This window comes from Mustela nigripes, chromosome 14 (assembly GCF_022355385.1).
Source record: "Mustela nigripes isolate SB6536 chromosome 14, MUSNIG.SB6536, whole genome shotgun sequence".
NCBI classification, from domain to species: Eukaryota; Metazoa; Chordata; class Mammalia; order Carnivora; family Mustelidae; genus Mustela; species Mustela nigripes.
In genome coordinates this window covers 64,619,071-64,635,964 of record NC_081570.1, presented here as the reverse complement: position 1 = coordinate 64,635,964, position 16,894 = coordinate 64,619,071, and the positions used below count along the sequence as shown (strand labels likewise).

Below are 16,894 nucleotides of genomic sequence, written 5' to 3'. Positions count from 1 at the left end.
TGCCTCTCTGCCTACTTGTGATCTCTCTCTGTCAAATAAATAAATAAAATCTTTAAAAAAAAAAAAAGATGCTCGAGGCAGAGATTGTAATTTTAATCCTTGGCTATTCATCAAAATCATCCTTGGAACTCTTTTTTTTTTTATGATTTATTTATTTAACACAGAGGTGGGGGGGAGAGATCACAAGTAGGCAGAGAGGCAGGCAGAGAGAGAGAGTGGAGGAAGTAGGCTCCCCGCTGAGCAGAGAGCCCAATGTGGGGCTCGATCCTAGGACCCTGAGATCATGACCCGAGCAGAAGGCAGAGCCTCAACCTACTGAGCCACCCGGGTGCCCCCATCCTTGGAACTCTTAAAAAAAAAATACATGCCTCTTGGGGTCTTGAGTTCCAGACCTTTATTGAGATTACTTAAAAATAAACTTTAAAAAATATGTATGTATATATACCTATGCTTTGTAGTAATTCTTCAAGCTGTACATTTATAATTTGGGCACTTCCTCTGTGTGTATATTGTACTTCAATAGAAAAGTTAAAAGTAGTAAAAAAAAATTAAAAAAATTAGCAAAAAATACATAAATTATAACTGTACTGAATTTCAGACCTACAGATTTAGAAACTCCTGCTTTTTAAGTGCCAGAGATGATTTTGATACTTAACCCTTAACCATGGTTGAAAACCTTTGTGATCAGCGATTGCAGTTTAGATCAGGTTGGCCGCTGGGAAGAACTTAGAGTGGAATTAGGAAGGGATGGAACAACCCAGATACGATTTTCATCTCCTTTAAGAAACTAAGATTTTTTAACCTGTAGTCCTGGAAAGGTCTTTTATTTTGGGGCTTTATTTTGGAATAGCTTTATTTAAGAGTAATTTCCTGGACAATAATTTAAAATATGTAATTTGATGTGTTTCCTGCATGTATTCACTGTGCAGTCATCACTACAGTCAAGGTAGTGATTATAGTCATCACGCTTCAAAGTTCTCCATGCCCTTTTGTAATCTTTTCCTATTGTTTCTCTTTTTCCCCCTTACCATACCCTGGCAACCACTAATTCATCTCCTTTCTGTCACTATAGAGAGGGATATAGATTGTTGTCAAATGCCTTCTCAGTATTTGCATAGAAGACCTTATGGGTTTCGTTTTTAGTCCATTAATATAAAATAAATTATATTGAATCAACCTTAAATACATTTAAACACTTGTACATTTTGGAGATGAACATCATTTAGTCATGATGTATTATCCTTTTATACGGGCATACCTAGGAGATATAGCAGGCTTGGTTCCAGAACACTGCAATAAAGCAAATATCTCAATAAAGCAAGTCAAATGAATTTGTTAGCTTCCCAGTGCATATAAAAGTTTTATTTACATTTATACTGTAGTATATTAAGTGTGGCAATAGCATTATATCTACAAGACAATGTATGTACCTTCATTTAAAAAATGCTTTATTGCTAAAAAAATGCTGCCTATCAACTGAGCTTTCTCCCAAGTTGTAATCACTTACTATAGATCACCGTAACAAATAGAAAGTAATGAAAAAGTAATGAAATACTGGGAGAATTACCGAAATACGAAACAGTGACAGAAAGTGAGCAGATGCTGTTGAAAATACTACACGAATAGACTTGCTTGAGGCAGTGTTGTTACAGACTTTCAATTTGTGAAGCAAAGTGTAATACTATGAGGTATGCCTATATATTGTTGGAATCAAGTTAAAAATTGTTTAGCATTTTGCATCTGTGTTCATGAGGAATATTGGTTTGTAGTATTGTTTTCTTGTAATGTCTGTCTAGTTTTGGTATTAGAATAATGCTGGCTTCATACAGTGAGTTGAGAAAGTATTCTTCAGTTTTCTTGAAGAGTTTGAGTAGATTGGTATTTTCTTCTTTAAATGCATAATATATAGTATAGTCAGAATTCACCAGTGAAGCCCTCAAGGTCTGGACTTTTACTCGTTAGTAAGTTTTTAACTACGAGTTCTTTAGATAAGTTTAATGTCTATACATTTCTCGCTGGGTGACCTTTGTAAGTTTCTGATCTTTTAGGGAGTTTGTCTATTTTGTCGAACTTACTTTATTGACATGAAGTGATTTAGAATCTCATATTTTTAAAGATCTTATTTATTTGACATAGATCAGAAGTAGGCAGAGCAGCAGGCTGGGGGGGGGGGGAGGGGGGACGACAGGCCCCCTGCTGAGCAGAGAGCCTGATGCAGGCTTGATCCCAGGACCCTGAGATCATGGCCTGAGCTTAACCCACTGAGCCACCCAGGTGCCCCTAGAATCTCTTATCTTTAAAAAAAAAATTGAGATATGGTATAAAAATTGAGACATAATAAAATCCACCCTTTTAAAGTGTACAATTCAGTGATTTTTAGTATAGTCACAAAGCTGTGCAACCATCACAGTACCTAACTGCAGAATACTTTCATTACTCTAAGAAGAAACCTCATACCCATTAGTGATCACTTTCAGCCATCTTCTCCCACTGCCAGTCTCTGCAACCACCGATTTCCTTTTTGTTCCTATGAATCTGTTCTAGACATTTTATATCAAGGGGATCATATAACGTGTGACTTTTTGTGACTGGCTTTTTAAAATTTAGCATAATTTTTTTTTTTAAAGATTTTATTTATTTATTTGACAGAGCGAGAGAGCACAAGCAGGCAGAGAACGGTAGAGGGAGAGGGAGAAGCAGGCTCCCCACCGAGCAGGGAGCCTGATATGGGGCTCGATCCCAGGACCCTGGGATCATGACCTGAGCTGAAGGCCCCTGCTTAACCAACTGAGCCATCCAGGCGCCCCTAGCATAATGTTTTTAAGGTTCATTCATGTTTAAGCATCTCCCTTTTATGGCTGAGGAATATTCCCTTGTGTATATAATGCATTTTCTTTTATCATTCAACAGTTTATGGATATTTGGGTTACTTCCACTTTTTGCCTATTATGAATGATATTGCTATGAACTTTTATGAACAAGTTTTTTTGTGAACCTGTTTCCTTTTTCTTTCCTGTGTATCTACAAGTGGAATTCCTGGGTCATAGGGTAATTTTGTTTAACATACTGAGGATCTGCCAGACTTTTCCAAAACAACTACACCATTTTTTATTCCTATCAGGAATGTATGAGGGTAGTAATTTCACCACATCCTTGCTAACCAATTACTACTGTCCATCTCTTTATTGTATTTATTCTAGTGGGTATGAACTCATATATCTTTGTGGTTCTTGTTTGTATTTCCCTAATGGCTACTGATGTTGAGCATCTTTTCATGTGCTTATTGGCTATTTCTATGTCTTATTTGCAGAAATACGTTCAAGGCCTTTGCCTATTTTTAAATTAGATTGTCTTTTCATTATGTTGCAAAGGTAGAACATTATAGATGAATGATTTCCAAATATTTTCTCATTTTTTGGGTTGTCTTTTCATGATCTTGATGGAGTTTTTAGCACAAAATGTTTTGATCTTGATGAGTATAGTTTATATGTCATTTTCTTTGGTTGTTCTTTTTAGATTTAAAATTTTTTTAAAGATTTTGTTTATTTGGGAAAGAGGATGTGGGGCTCAATCCAATGTGGGGCTCAATCCCAGAACTCTGGTATCATAATCTGAGCCGTAGGCAGACACTTAACCAATTGAGCCACCCAGGTGCCCCTAAAGCATTTTTAAAGATTTATTTATTTATTTGACAGGTAAGGGAGAGCAGGAGGGAGGGTAGGGGCAGACAGAGGGTGAAGAGACTCCCCACTGAGCAGGGAGACCAAATGGGCTCCATCCCAGGACTCCAGGATCATAACCTGAGCTGAAGGCAGATGCCTAACTGACTAAGCCACCGAGGTGCCCCTGGTTTTAGATATTTGATTGTCATAGACTCTACATATCATAAAATCCACCATTTTAATTTTTTAAAATTATTATTAAGAGAGGAAGAGAGCATGGGCGAGTGAGGGCTAGGGAGACAGAGGGAGAAGGAGAGAATCTTTTTTTTTTTTTTTTAAAGATTTTATTTGTTTATTTGACAGACAGCGATCACAAGTAGGCAGAGAGGCAGGGAAGCAGGCTCTCCACTGAGCAGAGAGCCCGATGCAGGGCTCGATCCCAGGACCCTGGGATCATGACCTGAGCCGAAGGAAGAGGCTTAACCCACTGAGCCACCCAGGCGTCCTGGAGAGAATCTTTTTAAAATTTTTTATTAACATATAATGTATTATTTGTCTCAGGGGTACAGGTCTGTGATTCATCAGTCTTAAATAATTTACAGTGCTCCCCATAGCACATTCCCACCCCAGGGTCTGTTACTCAGCCACCTGATCCCTCCCACCTTCTTCCACTCCAGCAACCCTCAGTTTCCTGAAATTATGAGTCTCTTATGGTTTGTCTCCCTCTCTGGTTTCATCCTATTTCATTTTTTCCTCTCTTCCCCCATGATCCTCTGTTTGGATTCTCAAATTCCACATGTCATTGAGATTATATGGTAATTGTCTTTCTCTGATTGACTTATTTTGCTTAGCACAATACCCTCTAGTTCCATTCAGGTTGTTGCAAATGGCAAAATGTTATTTTTTGATGGATGGATAATATTCCATCATGTATACATACCACATCTTCTTTGTCCATTCATCTGTCAGTGGATATCTAGGCTCTTTCCATAGGTTGGCTATTTTAGACATTGCTGCTATAAACATTGGGGTGCACGTCCCATCAGATCACTACATTTGTATCTTTGGGGTAAATACCCAGTAGTGCAATTACTCGGCCGTAGGGTAGCTCTGTTTTCAATTTTTGAGGAACCTCCATACTGTTTCCCAGAGGGGCTGCACCAGCTTGCATTCCCACCAACAGTGTAGGAGTGTTCCAACATCTTTCTCTGCATCCTTGCCAACATCTCGTTTCCTGACTGGTTAATTTTAGCCATTCTGACTGGTATAGGGTGGTGTCTCATTGTGGTTTTGATTTGTATTTCCCTGATGCCGACTGATGTGGAGCACTTTTTCATGTGTCTTTTAGCTATCTGGATGTCTTTGCAGAAATGTCTGTTTATGTCTTCTGCCCATTTCTTTTTCTTTTTCTTTTTTTTTTTTTAAGATTTTATTTATTTACTTGAGAGAGAGACAGTGAGAGAGAGCATGAACGAGGAGAAAAGGTCAGAGAGAGAAGCAGACTCCCCATGGAGCTGGGAGTCCGATGCGGGACTCGATCCCGGGACTCCAGGATCATGACCTGAGCCGAAGGCAGTCGTCCAACCAACTGAGCCACCCAGGCGTCCCTTCTGCCCATTTCTTGATTGGATTATTTGTTCTTTGGTTGTTGAGTTTGATAAGTTCTTTCTAGATTTTGGATACTAGCCCTTTATCTAATATGTCATTTGCGAATATCTTCTCCCATTCGGTCAGTTTTCTGGTTGTCTGTCAGTTGTCTTGGTTTTGTTGACTGTTTCCTTTGCTGTGCAGAAGCTTTTTATCTTGATTAGGTCCCACTAGTTCATTTTACCCTAGCTTCCCTTGCCTTTGGCATGTTCCTAGGAAGAAGTTGCCCGTGGCTGAGGTCGAAGAGGTGGCTTCCTTTGTTCTCAAGGATTTTGATGGATCCCTGTCTCACACCAAAGTCTTTCATTGATTTTTGAGTCTAGTTTTGTGTGATGTAAGGAGATGGTTCACTTTCATTCTTCTGCTTGTGGCTGTTCAATTTTCCCAACACCCTTTGTTGGAGAGACTGACTTTTTTCCATTGAACATTCTTTCCTGCTTTGGCGAAGATTAGTTGAGCATAGAGTTGAGGGCCCATTTCTGGGCTCTCTATTCTGTTCCACTGATCTGTGTGTCTTGTGCCAGTACCATACTCTCTTTAGACCTTGAAGCCTGGAATTGTAATGCCACTAGCTTTGCTTTCTTTTCTTTTTCAACATTCCTCTGGCTGTTCAGGGTCTTTTCTGGTTCCATACACATTTTAGTATTATTTGTTTTGTTTCTTTGAAAAATGGTGATGGTATTTTGATAAGTATTGTATTAAATGTGTAGATTGCGCTAGGTACATAGACATTTTCACAATATTTTTTCTTCCAATCCATGAGCATGGGATGTTTTACCATTTCTTTGTGTTTTTCTCAATTTCCTTCATGAGTATTCTATAGTTTTCTGAGTACAGATTCTTTGTCTCTTTGGTTAGGTATCTTACGGTTTTGGGTACAGTTGTAAATAGGATCTACTCCTTAATTTCTCTTTCTTCTGTCTTGTTGGTGTATAGAAATGCAACTGATTTCTGTGCATTGGTTTTATCCTGCCACTTTACTGAATTCCTATATGAGTTCTAGCAGTTTTGGGGTGGAATATTTTGGGTTTTCCACATAAAGTATCATGTCATCTGCAAAGAGTGAAAGTTTGACTTCTTTGCCGATTTGGACGCCTTTTATTTCTTCTGTTGTCTGATTACTTAGGCTCAGTCTTCCAGTACTATGTTGAACAGCAGTGGTGATAGTGGACAGCCCTGCCGTGTTCCTGAAAAGCTCTCAGTTTGTCTCCATTGAGAATGATTCTCGCTGTGGGTTTTTCATAGATGGCTTTTAGAATATTGAGATATATACCCCCCATCCCGACACTTTGAAGAGTTTTGATCAACAAAGGATGCTGTAGGGGCGCCTGGGTGGCTCAGTTGGTTAAGCAACTGCCTTCGGCTCAGGTCACGATCTTGGAGTCCTGGGATCGAGTCCCACATGGGGCACCCTGCTCAGCAGGGAGTCTGCTTCTCTCTCTGACCTCTCCCCTCTCATGCTCTCTCTCTCAAATAAATAAATAAAATCTTAAAAAAAAATAGAAAGGATGCTCTACTTTGTCAAATGCTTTTTCAGCATCTATCGAGAGTATCGTATGGTTCTTGTCCTTTCTTTGATTAATGTAGTGCATGGCATTGATTAATTTGCAAATGTTGAACCAACCTTGTAGCCCAGGAATAAACCCCACTTGGTTGTGGTGAATACGCCTTTTAATGTACTGTTGGTACATAAATACTTAGCTAGTATTTTGGTGAGAATTTTTGAATCCATATTCATCAGGGATATTATTAGTCTGCAGTTCTCCTTTTTGGTGGTATCTTTGTCTGGTTTGGGAATCAAGGTAATGCTGGCCTCATTAAATTAGTTTGCAAGTTTTCCTCCCATTTCTGTTTTTTAGAATAGTTTCAGGAGACGAGGTATTATTTCTTCTTTAAATGTTTGGTAGAATTCCCCTGGGAATCCATCTGGCCCTGGGCTGTAGTTTGTTGGGAGATTTTTTTTTTTTTTTAAAGATTTTATTTTTATTTATTTGACAGAGAGAGATCACAAGTAGTCATAGAGGCAGGCAGAGAGAGAGAGAGGAGGAAGCAGGCTCCCTGCTGAGCAGAGAGCCCGATGCGGGACTCGATCTCAGGACCCTGAGATCATGACCTGAGCCGAAGGCAGCGGCTTAACCCACTGAGCCACCCAGGCACCCCATGTTGGGAGATTTTTGATAACTGCTTCAGTTTCCTTGTTGGTTATAGGTCTGTTCAGGTTTTTCTTTTTCTTCTTCGTTCAGTTTGGTAGTTTAACGTCTTGAGGAATGCAACCATTTCTCCTATATTGTCTAATATGTTGGCACAATAGTTGCTCATAATATGTTTTTTTTTTTAATTTTTAATTTATTTATTTGACTGACAGAGATCACAAGTAAGCAGAGAGGCAGGTAGAGAGAGAGGAGTAGGTAGGTTCCCTGCTGAGCAGAGAGCCCGATGCAGGGCTGGATCCCAGGACCCTGGGAACACGACCTGAGCTGAAGGCAGAGGCTTTAACCCACTGAGCCACCCAGGTGCCCCTGCTCATAATATGTTCTTACAATTGTTTGTGTTTCTTTGGTGTTGGTTGTGATCTCTCCTCTTTCATTCATGTTTTTATTTACTTTGGTCCTTTCTCTTTTCTTTTTTTTTTTTTTTTTTTCTTTTTTTTTTTTCTTTTTGATGGCCAGGGGTTTATCCATCTTATTAATTCTTTCTAAGATTCAGCTTCTGCTTTCGTTGTTCTATTCTGCTGTTCTTATGGTTTCTGTTTCATTGATTTCTGCTCTGGTCTTTATTATATCGCTTCTCCTGCTGCGTTTAGGTTTTATTTGCTATTCTTTCTCCAGCTCCTTTAGGTGTAGGGTTAGGTTGTGTATTTGAAACCTTTCTTGTTTCTTGAGAAAGGCTTGTATTGGTATATATTTTACTCTTAGGAGTGCCTTTGCTGCCTCCCAATGATTTTGAACAGTTGTGTTTTCATTTTCATTTTTTTCCGTGAATTTTTAAAATGCTTCTTTAATTTCCTGGTTGACCCATTCACTCTTTAGTTGGATGCTCTTTAGCCTCCGGAAAGAACTCAAATGTATGGAGATACATTTGAGTTCTTTTCAACTTCCCCTTGTGGTTGAGTTCTAATTTCAAAGCATTGTCATCTGAAAATAGGTGGGGAATGATCCCACTCGTTTGGTACCAGTTGAGACCTGATTTGTGACCCTGTTATTCTGGAGAATATTCCATGTGCCCTAGATAAGAACGTGTATTCTGTTGCTTTGGGATGGAATGTTCTGAATATATCTGTGAAGTCATTCTGGTCCAGTGTGTCCTTTAAAGCCCTTATTTCCTTGTTGATCTTTTGCTTAGATGATCTGTCCATTTCATTAATGTGGGTGTTAAAATTATTGTTGATGTGTTTCTTTGATTTTGTTATTAATTGGCTTTTCTAATTGGCTGCTCATGTTAGGGGCATCAATATTTACAGTTGTTAGATCTTGTTGGATAGACCCTTTAAGTATGATACAGTGTTCCTCCTCATCTCTTATTTATAGACTTTGGTTTAAAATCTGATTTGTCTGATAACAAGGATTGCTACTGGTTTTCCACCCCCTTACTCTTAATCAAGAGATGTCTTAGGGTGTAAAATGGGTCTCTTGCAGATAGCATATCGATGGGTCTTGTTTTTTTATCCAGTCTAACACCCTGTGTCTTTTGATTGGGGTATTTAGCCCATTTACATTCAGGGTAACTATTGAAGGATATGAATTTAGTGCCATTATATTGCCTGTAAGGTGACAGTTACCATATATCGTCTCTGTTCCTTTCTTGTCTATGTTACTTTTAGGCTGTTCCTTTGCTTAGAGGATTCCTTTTAATATCTTTTTTTTTTTAAGATTTTATTTATTTATTTGACAGAGATCACAAGTAGGCAGAGAGGCAGGCAGAGAGAGAGAGAGAGGAGGAAGCAGGCTCCCTGCTGAGCAGAGAGCCCAATGTGGGACTCGATCCCAGGACCCTGAGATCATGACCTGAGCCAAAGGCAGAGGCTTAACCCTCTGAGCCACCCAGGCGCCCTCCTTTTAATATTTCTTGTAGGGCTCGCTAAAACAAAAATTCTTTTAGTTTCTCTTTGTCCTGGAAGGTTTTTATCTCCTACTTTCAGTGACTTCATAGCTGGATATAGTATTCTTGGCTGCATATTTTTCCTCATTTAGTACCCTGACTATATCATGCCAGTCCTTTCTGGCCTGCCAGGTGTCTGTGGATAGGTCTGCTGCCAGTCTAAGTTTCTCCCATTGTAGGTCACAGACCTCTTGTCCCCGGCTGCTTTCACTATTTTTTCTTTGTCTCTTAGATTTGTAAGTTTTACTACTAGATGTCAGGGTGTTGACCTGTTTTTATTGATTTTGAGGGAGATTCTCTCTGCCTCCTGGATTTTGATGTCTGTTTCCTTCACCAAGTTAGGGAAGTTCCCTGATGTATTTTGCTCCATTATGCCTTCTGCCCCTCTCTTTCTTCTTCTGGGATTCCAATTATTTTAATATTGTTTTGCTTTATGATATCACTTATCTCTTGAATTATCCCCTTGTGATCCAGTAGTTGTTTCTCTCTCTTTTTCTCAGCTTCTTTATACTTCATCACTTGGTCTTCTGTGTCACTAATTCCCTCTTCTGCCTCATTTATCCTAGCAGCTAGGGCTTCCGTTTTTTATTGCACCTCATTAATAGCCTTTTTGATTTCAACTTGGTTAGGTTTTATTTCTCCAGAAAGGGATTTTCTAGTATCTTCTGTTCTTTTATCAAGTCCAACTAGTATCTAAATAATCGTCATTCTGAACTCTAGTTCCAACATTCTGCTAATGTCCATGTTGATTAGCTTCCCGGCAGTTGGTATTGCCTCTTGTTCTTTTTTTGAGGTGAGTTTTTCCATTTTGTCATTTTTTCCAGAGAAAAATAGATGAACAAGAGAACAAAATGCTACCAGGGTAACAATGACCCCAGAAAAATATACACTAAACATATCAGAAGAGACCTGAAACTATGGGGGCAGGGGAGGGGAGAGGAATAAAAAAAGAAGACTGTGGTCGCACTGGTGAATAAACTCTGTGGCATAGTTGAGCCACTACTCCTTCGAACAGGGGCCCAACGTGTGGCAGATCTGGGGAGATCCCCTTCCTCCCCTAGGAGGAGTGGCATGGGACCCTGTGGGTTTGGAGACTACAAATGGGTCGTGTGCTGGAGACAGAAACACTTGGTCACAGGCTGGAAGAGCACGGAGTTCTGCCAGATATCAGGAGACAGGAGTGATTGACTGCTTTTCTCCGAGGGCTCACTGAAGAGTGTGGCCCTGAGCTCTTGGCTCCTCCACGGCCAGAGATTGGGAGGCTGCCATTTTAATTCTCGCCCTCCAAAGCTGTACAGAAAGACTACCAAGACTACCAAAAGCTACCAAGTGCAAACGTGAGCAGACTACTTACTTAGCCCAGCCCCTGGGCTAACTAAGCCCACCGCAAGGGTGGTGCAAATCCTCCTGTGGCAAAGACATTTGAAAATTAATGCAGTTGGTCCCTCCCCAAGAAGATCAGCAAGAACATCCAGCCAAGACCAAATCTACTAATCATTGAGAACTACAAAGGTCTAGTGCTAGGGGAATACAACACACAGAATTCATGGCTTTTTCCATATGATTCCTTAGTCTTTCAAAGTTAATTTTTAAAATTTTTATTTTTTTCTTTCTATTTTTAAAAATTTTTCCTTCTTTTTCAGCCAATTTATCAATTCATTTAAAAATTTTTTAAATATCCATTATTACAATCTTATTCTATCCCTTCATTGTATTTAACCATACACACACACACACACACACGTAAGCTTTTCTTTCCTTAAAATTTTGGGGTGCAGATTCTTCTGACAGACCAAAATATACCCCAGATCTAGTATATGGCTTTGTTCTATTCACCTGCCTGATCATATTCTCTCCTTTTTTCCTTTTTTTGTGCTCTGCTGCTCTATCACCTGTTGGGAGTCGGCTGATGGAGGCTCCCTCCCCTCCACGGTCTATCTTCCTGTATATCACCTTGGATTCACTTCTCTGCATGTCCTGCCTTCTAGAACGTGGTCGTTTTTCTGTTCATAGAGTTGGTGCTATTCTTTTTGTCAACCTTCTTTTGAGTTCTTCGGTGTTCAGAATTATTTAATAATATCTAGCTGAATTCCTGGGACCAGAAGAAATTTAGGTCTCTTCTTCCTCTGCCATCTTGGAATCCCGTCTGAGGAGAGAGAATCTTAAGGAGGCTCCACACTCAGCGAGCAGCCCCCTGCGTGCAGCACTTAGTTTCAAGATCCTGAGATAGGGCCTGAGCCAAAACTGAGAGTTGGATGCTTAACCAGCTGAGCTACTACCCTGGCAACCGTAACCATTTTTTTTTTTAAATTAATTTATTTGAGAGAGAGAGGTCATTGGGAGAAGCAGACTCCCTGCTGAGCAGGGAGCCTGATGCGGGACCTGATCCTGGGATTCCAGGATCATGACCAGAGCTGAAGGCAGTCGCTTAACCAACTGAGCTACCCAGGTGCCACCCCTAACCATTTTTAAGTGTACACTTTAGTGGCATTAAGTACATCACATTGTGGGCAGCCCAGTACCACTGTACATCTCCAGGACTTTTTTTGTTTATGTAACTCTGTATCTGTTAAGCCTGTGGATATCCAATTATTTCAGCACCATTTGTTGAAAAGATTATTCTTTTCCCATTGGTTTGTCTTGCCTCCCTTCTTAAAATAATAATTTTTTTCAAGATTTTATTTATTTGACAGATCACAAGTAGGCAGAGAGGCAGGTGGTGGCGGGGGGAAGCAGGAGGGTCCCTGCTGAGCAGAGAGCCCGATGCGGGGCTCAAACCCAGGACTCTGAGATCATGACCTAAGCCGAAGGCAGAGGCTTAACCCACTGAGCCACCCAGGTGCCCCTAAAATAATTATTTTTAAAATAGAGAATCTGTAGTTATATTAATATAATTTATTTCTAATAGTTGGTAATTTATATTTTTTTCCTAGTCAGTCTGGCTAGAGATTTATCAGTTTTGTTGATTTTTCTTAACCGTCTTTTGGCGGTTGTGGGGGGGCGTTCCTGGCTGGCTCAGTTGGTAGAGCATGTGATTCTTGATCTCTTACACCAGGGTTGTGAGTTCAAGCTCCATGTTGGGTATAGAGCCTAGTTCAAAAAAAACAAAACAAACCAACTCCTTCTCTTGGGTCCAGAGGGCAAGCTTTCTTTTTTTTTTTTTTTTTAAATTTCTGTTTTCTTTTGTATTGGTTCTTATTTATTTATTCATTTCTTATTGCCTATCCTTTTTTGTTAATTTCTTCTTTTTATGATTATATTATACTCTTCTAAATGTCATTGAGTTGAGACCTTGTGTCTTTACTAATGTATGTTTATTGCTGTAAATTTCCTTGTAATACTGCTTTTGTTGTATGTCACAGATTTTAAAATGTAGGGTTTTTTCATGTAGTTCTACAATTTTCTCATTTCGCTTTTGATTTTCTCTTTGACTTATGGGTTGTTACTTATTTTGAGTATTTGGGGATTTTTGAGATATATTACTGATTTCTAATTTAATTCCATTGTAGTCAAATTATGTGATTTGAATTCTTACTAATTATTCTTTCCATATAGCTTTTTTCAAATAATTTAAACTACTTTTAAACTGTTTTTAGACCATTTACATTTACAGAGAGAGATCACAAGTAGGCAGAGAGGCAGACAGAGAGAGAGAGAGGAGGAAGCAGGCTCCCTGCTGAGCAGAGAGCCCGATGTGGGACTCGATCCCAGGACCCCGAGATCATGACCTGAGCCGAAGGCAGCGGCTTAACCCACTGAGCCACCCAGGCGCCCTAAAGTGATTTTTTAAAAAAGATTTTATTTATTTATTTGACAGCCGGAGATCACAGGTAGGCAGAGAGAGGCAGGCAGAGGGAGTGGAGGAAGCAGACTCCCTGCCGAGCAGACTCTCTAAGAGAGTCCGAGCAGACTCTTAGAGAGTCTGCTCTGCAGTGGGGCTGATTCCAGGACGCTGGGATCATGACCTGAGCCCAAGACAGAGGCCTTAACCCACTGATCGACCCAGGCGCCCCTAAAGTGATTTTTGATAATAGGTAAATTTAAATCTCCTATCTTCCAATTTTTAAAACTTTATCCTATATGTTCTTTATTCCCATTTCCTTTTTATTCTGCCCTATTTGGGTGTTTTTAAAATATCTTTATTTTATTTCCCTTGTTGGCTTATTGACTATCACATGTGGGTTTTTTTTAAATGGTTATTTTAGGTTTCATAATCTTTAATTTATCACATCTTTAATTTATCACATATATGATACTATACCACTTCACGTGTAATATTATTATCTCTGCTGTTTTGCTTATACAGTTTACTTCCATCTATGTTGTAAATTTCACAATGTATTGGTATCTTTTTTTGGTTAAAATAATCAATTCTCTTGTAAGGACATTTAAAAACTAAGGGGGAAAATTTTTTTATTTATTCTCATTTACTCTTTCCTGTGCTTTTCATTTCTTTGGGTAGACCCAGATGGTCATCTAATATCCTATGTCTGAAAAACTTACTTTAATATTTCCTATGGTGCATGTCTGTTGGGATGGTATCTTTCAACATTTATAATTTAAAATATCTTTATTTCATGTTAGTTTTTGAAAGACATTTGCTCTGGCAACTGAGTTCTTAATAGCATCTTTCAATACCTTAAAGATAGATTTCATTCTCCAGACGTGTATAATTCTAATCTCAGACTGATTTCATGGGTGATCAGAGTTCTTTGGTAGGTAATCAACTCACTTTAGGGTACAGGTTGAAACGGTGCCTCCTCCTAGTTCCCCACCATCTTGTCTCCCTAAATTTCATTCTCTTTAGCTTCTTTGATCTTTGGATTTATAATTTCCATGAAATTTGAAAAGTTTTGGGCCATTATTTTCCCTACTTATGTATTTTTTGTTTTTGTTATTTTTATGAGACTAACGTACTACCTACTGTGCTAACGAGGCACCTTATTTTTATTATTTTTGGATTTATTGAGTTTTGAGAGAGAGAGAGCATGCATGGGTATACACAGGAGAGCACGGGGAGGGGCAGAGGATGAATGAGAGAGAATCCTCAAGCAGACTCCCTGCTAGATACTGAGCCCCATATGGGGCTCAATTCCAGGACCCTAAGATCATGAGCTGAGCCAAAACCAAGAATCAGATCCTTTAACTGACTGAACCACTCACGTGCCCCTTTCCTGCTTCTTTTGGGTACTCTAATTGGATACTCGTGTACTGGGATGCTTGATGGTGTTCCACAGTTTGTTTATGCTTTTTTTCCTTCAGTCTTGTTTTCTTCTCTTTTGTATAGTGTCTTTTGCTTTGTCCTCATTTTCATTGACATAATCCCAGCCAGTTTTTTAAAATACTAAAATAATTTTTATAATACCAAAACAATCAAATTTCTAAAAAGTCTTTTTTCTTTTTAAAGATATTATTTATTTATTTGACAGAGATTACAAGTAGGCAGAGAGGCAGGCAGAGAGAGAGGAAGGGAAGCAGGCCCCCTGCCGAGCAAAGAGCCCGATGTGGGACTCTATCCCAGGACCCCGAGATCATGACCCGAGCCGAAGGCAGCAGCTTAACTCACTGAGCCAGCCAGGTGCCCCTAAAAAGTCTTTTATATTTCTACCTGACATGCTTAATCTCTCTCCATATACTTTTTTTTTTAAAGATTTTTAAAATTTATTTATTTCACAGACAGAGATCACAGGTAGGTGGAGAGGCAGACAGAGAGAGAGGAGGAAGCAGGCTCCCTGCTGAGCAGAGAGCCCGACGCGACTCGGAGCTTGATCCCACGACCCTGGAATCATGACCCTAGCTGAAGATAGAGGCCTTAACCCACTGAGCCACCAGGGGCCCCTCGATTACTTTTTTGAACATAGGAACTACATTTATAATAAATCATTTAATGTTCTTGTTTAGTAGATCTATCGTGTATGGATCAATTTCTGTTTATTTTTCTCAGTATGACTGATATTTTCCTCTTTTTCATGTCTGTTAATTTTGTTTTTTAAACCTCCGCAATTACTAGTTTATTAGTATCATCCAGGACTCAGATGTTCAGTACTCCTCCTGAAATTACATAAACAAATGCAGATGGAAAGAATCCAAGTCAAAATTATATAACAAAACAGCACTCCATCACAAAAGCATGTAAAATTACAAGAACGCTATTTTAAAACACTGGCACTTTAAGATAACGATAATCTCACAAAACTACAAAATTGCCAAATTGTTCCCTAAACTGCTAAGTAGATAAGCATGAGTCTGATGAATTAGTTAGGGTTTTGTAAAGAAAAATCAAATTCAAGTCAGGTAACTCATACTGAAATACCAAGTTTTATGTGTCTTCTTCCTTTAGGTCTATTTGACTTACATAAATGAGCAAACTGTAATATAAGAAAATACACCTGATTTTAAATGTGGCATACATTTTATAAGTTGGCCCAATTAATTAAAAATACCTTTAATGAAAGTCAGGTTTCCTAAGAAATCCGTATTCAGATAAATAGAAGACATTTATTTACAGCCAGCTCCCACCCCCACCCCCCCACCCCCCCCCGCTTTTTTTCCAGACCCTTTGCTGGGACTAATGTCAACAAAAAATTTAATACGGCAGTGTATTTTAAGCCCACGCTTTTGGGATACATTCTCATGTCTTCTTTAATGTGGGAACTGCAAATATAACTGCCATTACATGGTAATGGGAGTTAAGGAATGTAGAGTCCTCATGTAAGGATTAGAACATACTTTTCTCTTAGTCCTTCAAGACAGACTTTTCAAAATGTTTGATTCTACTGATCCTATGCTGTGATTAGACTTATTGCTCTTCACTTTATAAATGTGACTGGGCTATGTGAGATCTGGTATCAGTCGATCAAGATTTGAGTTTCAGTTATGGATGAAAACTGTCTCATTTCAACTTTTATTACCCTCATCATGAGTATGCAGGGTGCAAACAAGTTTTTTATCAGCTACTATCTGAAAAGATAAACACTGTAATAATCCATGTGATCCAAAATGTGCAAAAGCAAAAGACTACCTTCCCTTTAAGAAGAAAAATTTTAGACCTATGAAAAGGACAATAATACTAATTAAAAAAAGGTATTTACTTAGAAGCACCCAGAATGTCAACGGAACAGCTGCAACGTTTTTTTTTCTTTGCAATTACAGAGTGGTATTCTGTTAACAGAGCAACAACTATTTCGTAGAGCTGCATCAGAGACAACTGAAGATGAAACGTTACCATCCCAATATATAACTAATTTGTGCTGTGCACCAACAAGAACCTGCTTTAAGGTTCCATGCTAGTTTACAACCCCCATACTGTACTAGGCAAGGTTAAGTGGCTATTGAAAATACCACCAGGACAGGGCTATCTAAAGACACTCTCTGCTGATTTTTTTTTTTAAAGATTTTATTTATTTATTAGAAAGAGCTCACAAGTAAACAGGGAGGCACGGGGGGGGGGGGGGGGGGGGCGGGGAAGCAGGCTCCCTGCTGAGCAG

General features: G+C 39.1%; 1 protein-coding gene across 4 annotated transcripts in view; it reads left to right on the top strand.

Moving 5' to 3' along the window:
- The window catches only part of ZZZ3 (zinc finger ZZ-type containing 3), a 119,166-nt gene that overhangs the window by 31,324 nt on the left and 70,948 nt on the right, over window positions 1-16,894 (top strand). The window lies entirely within an intron of this gene.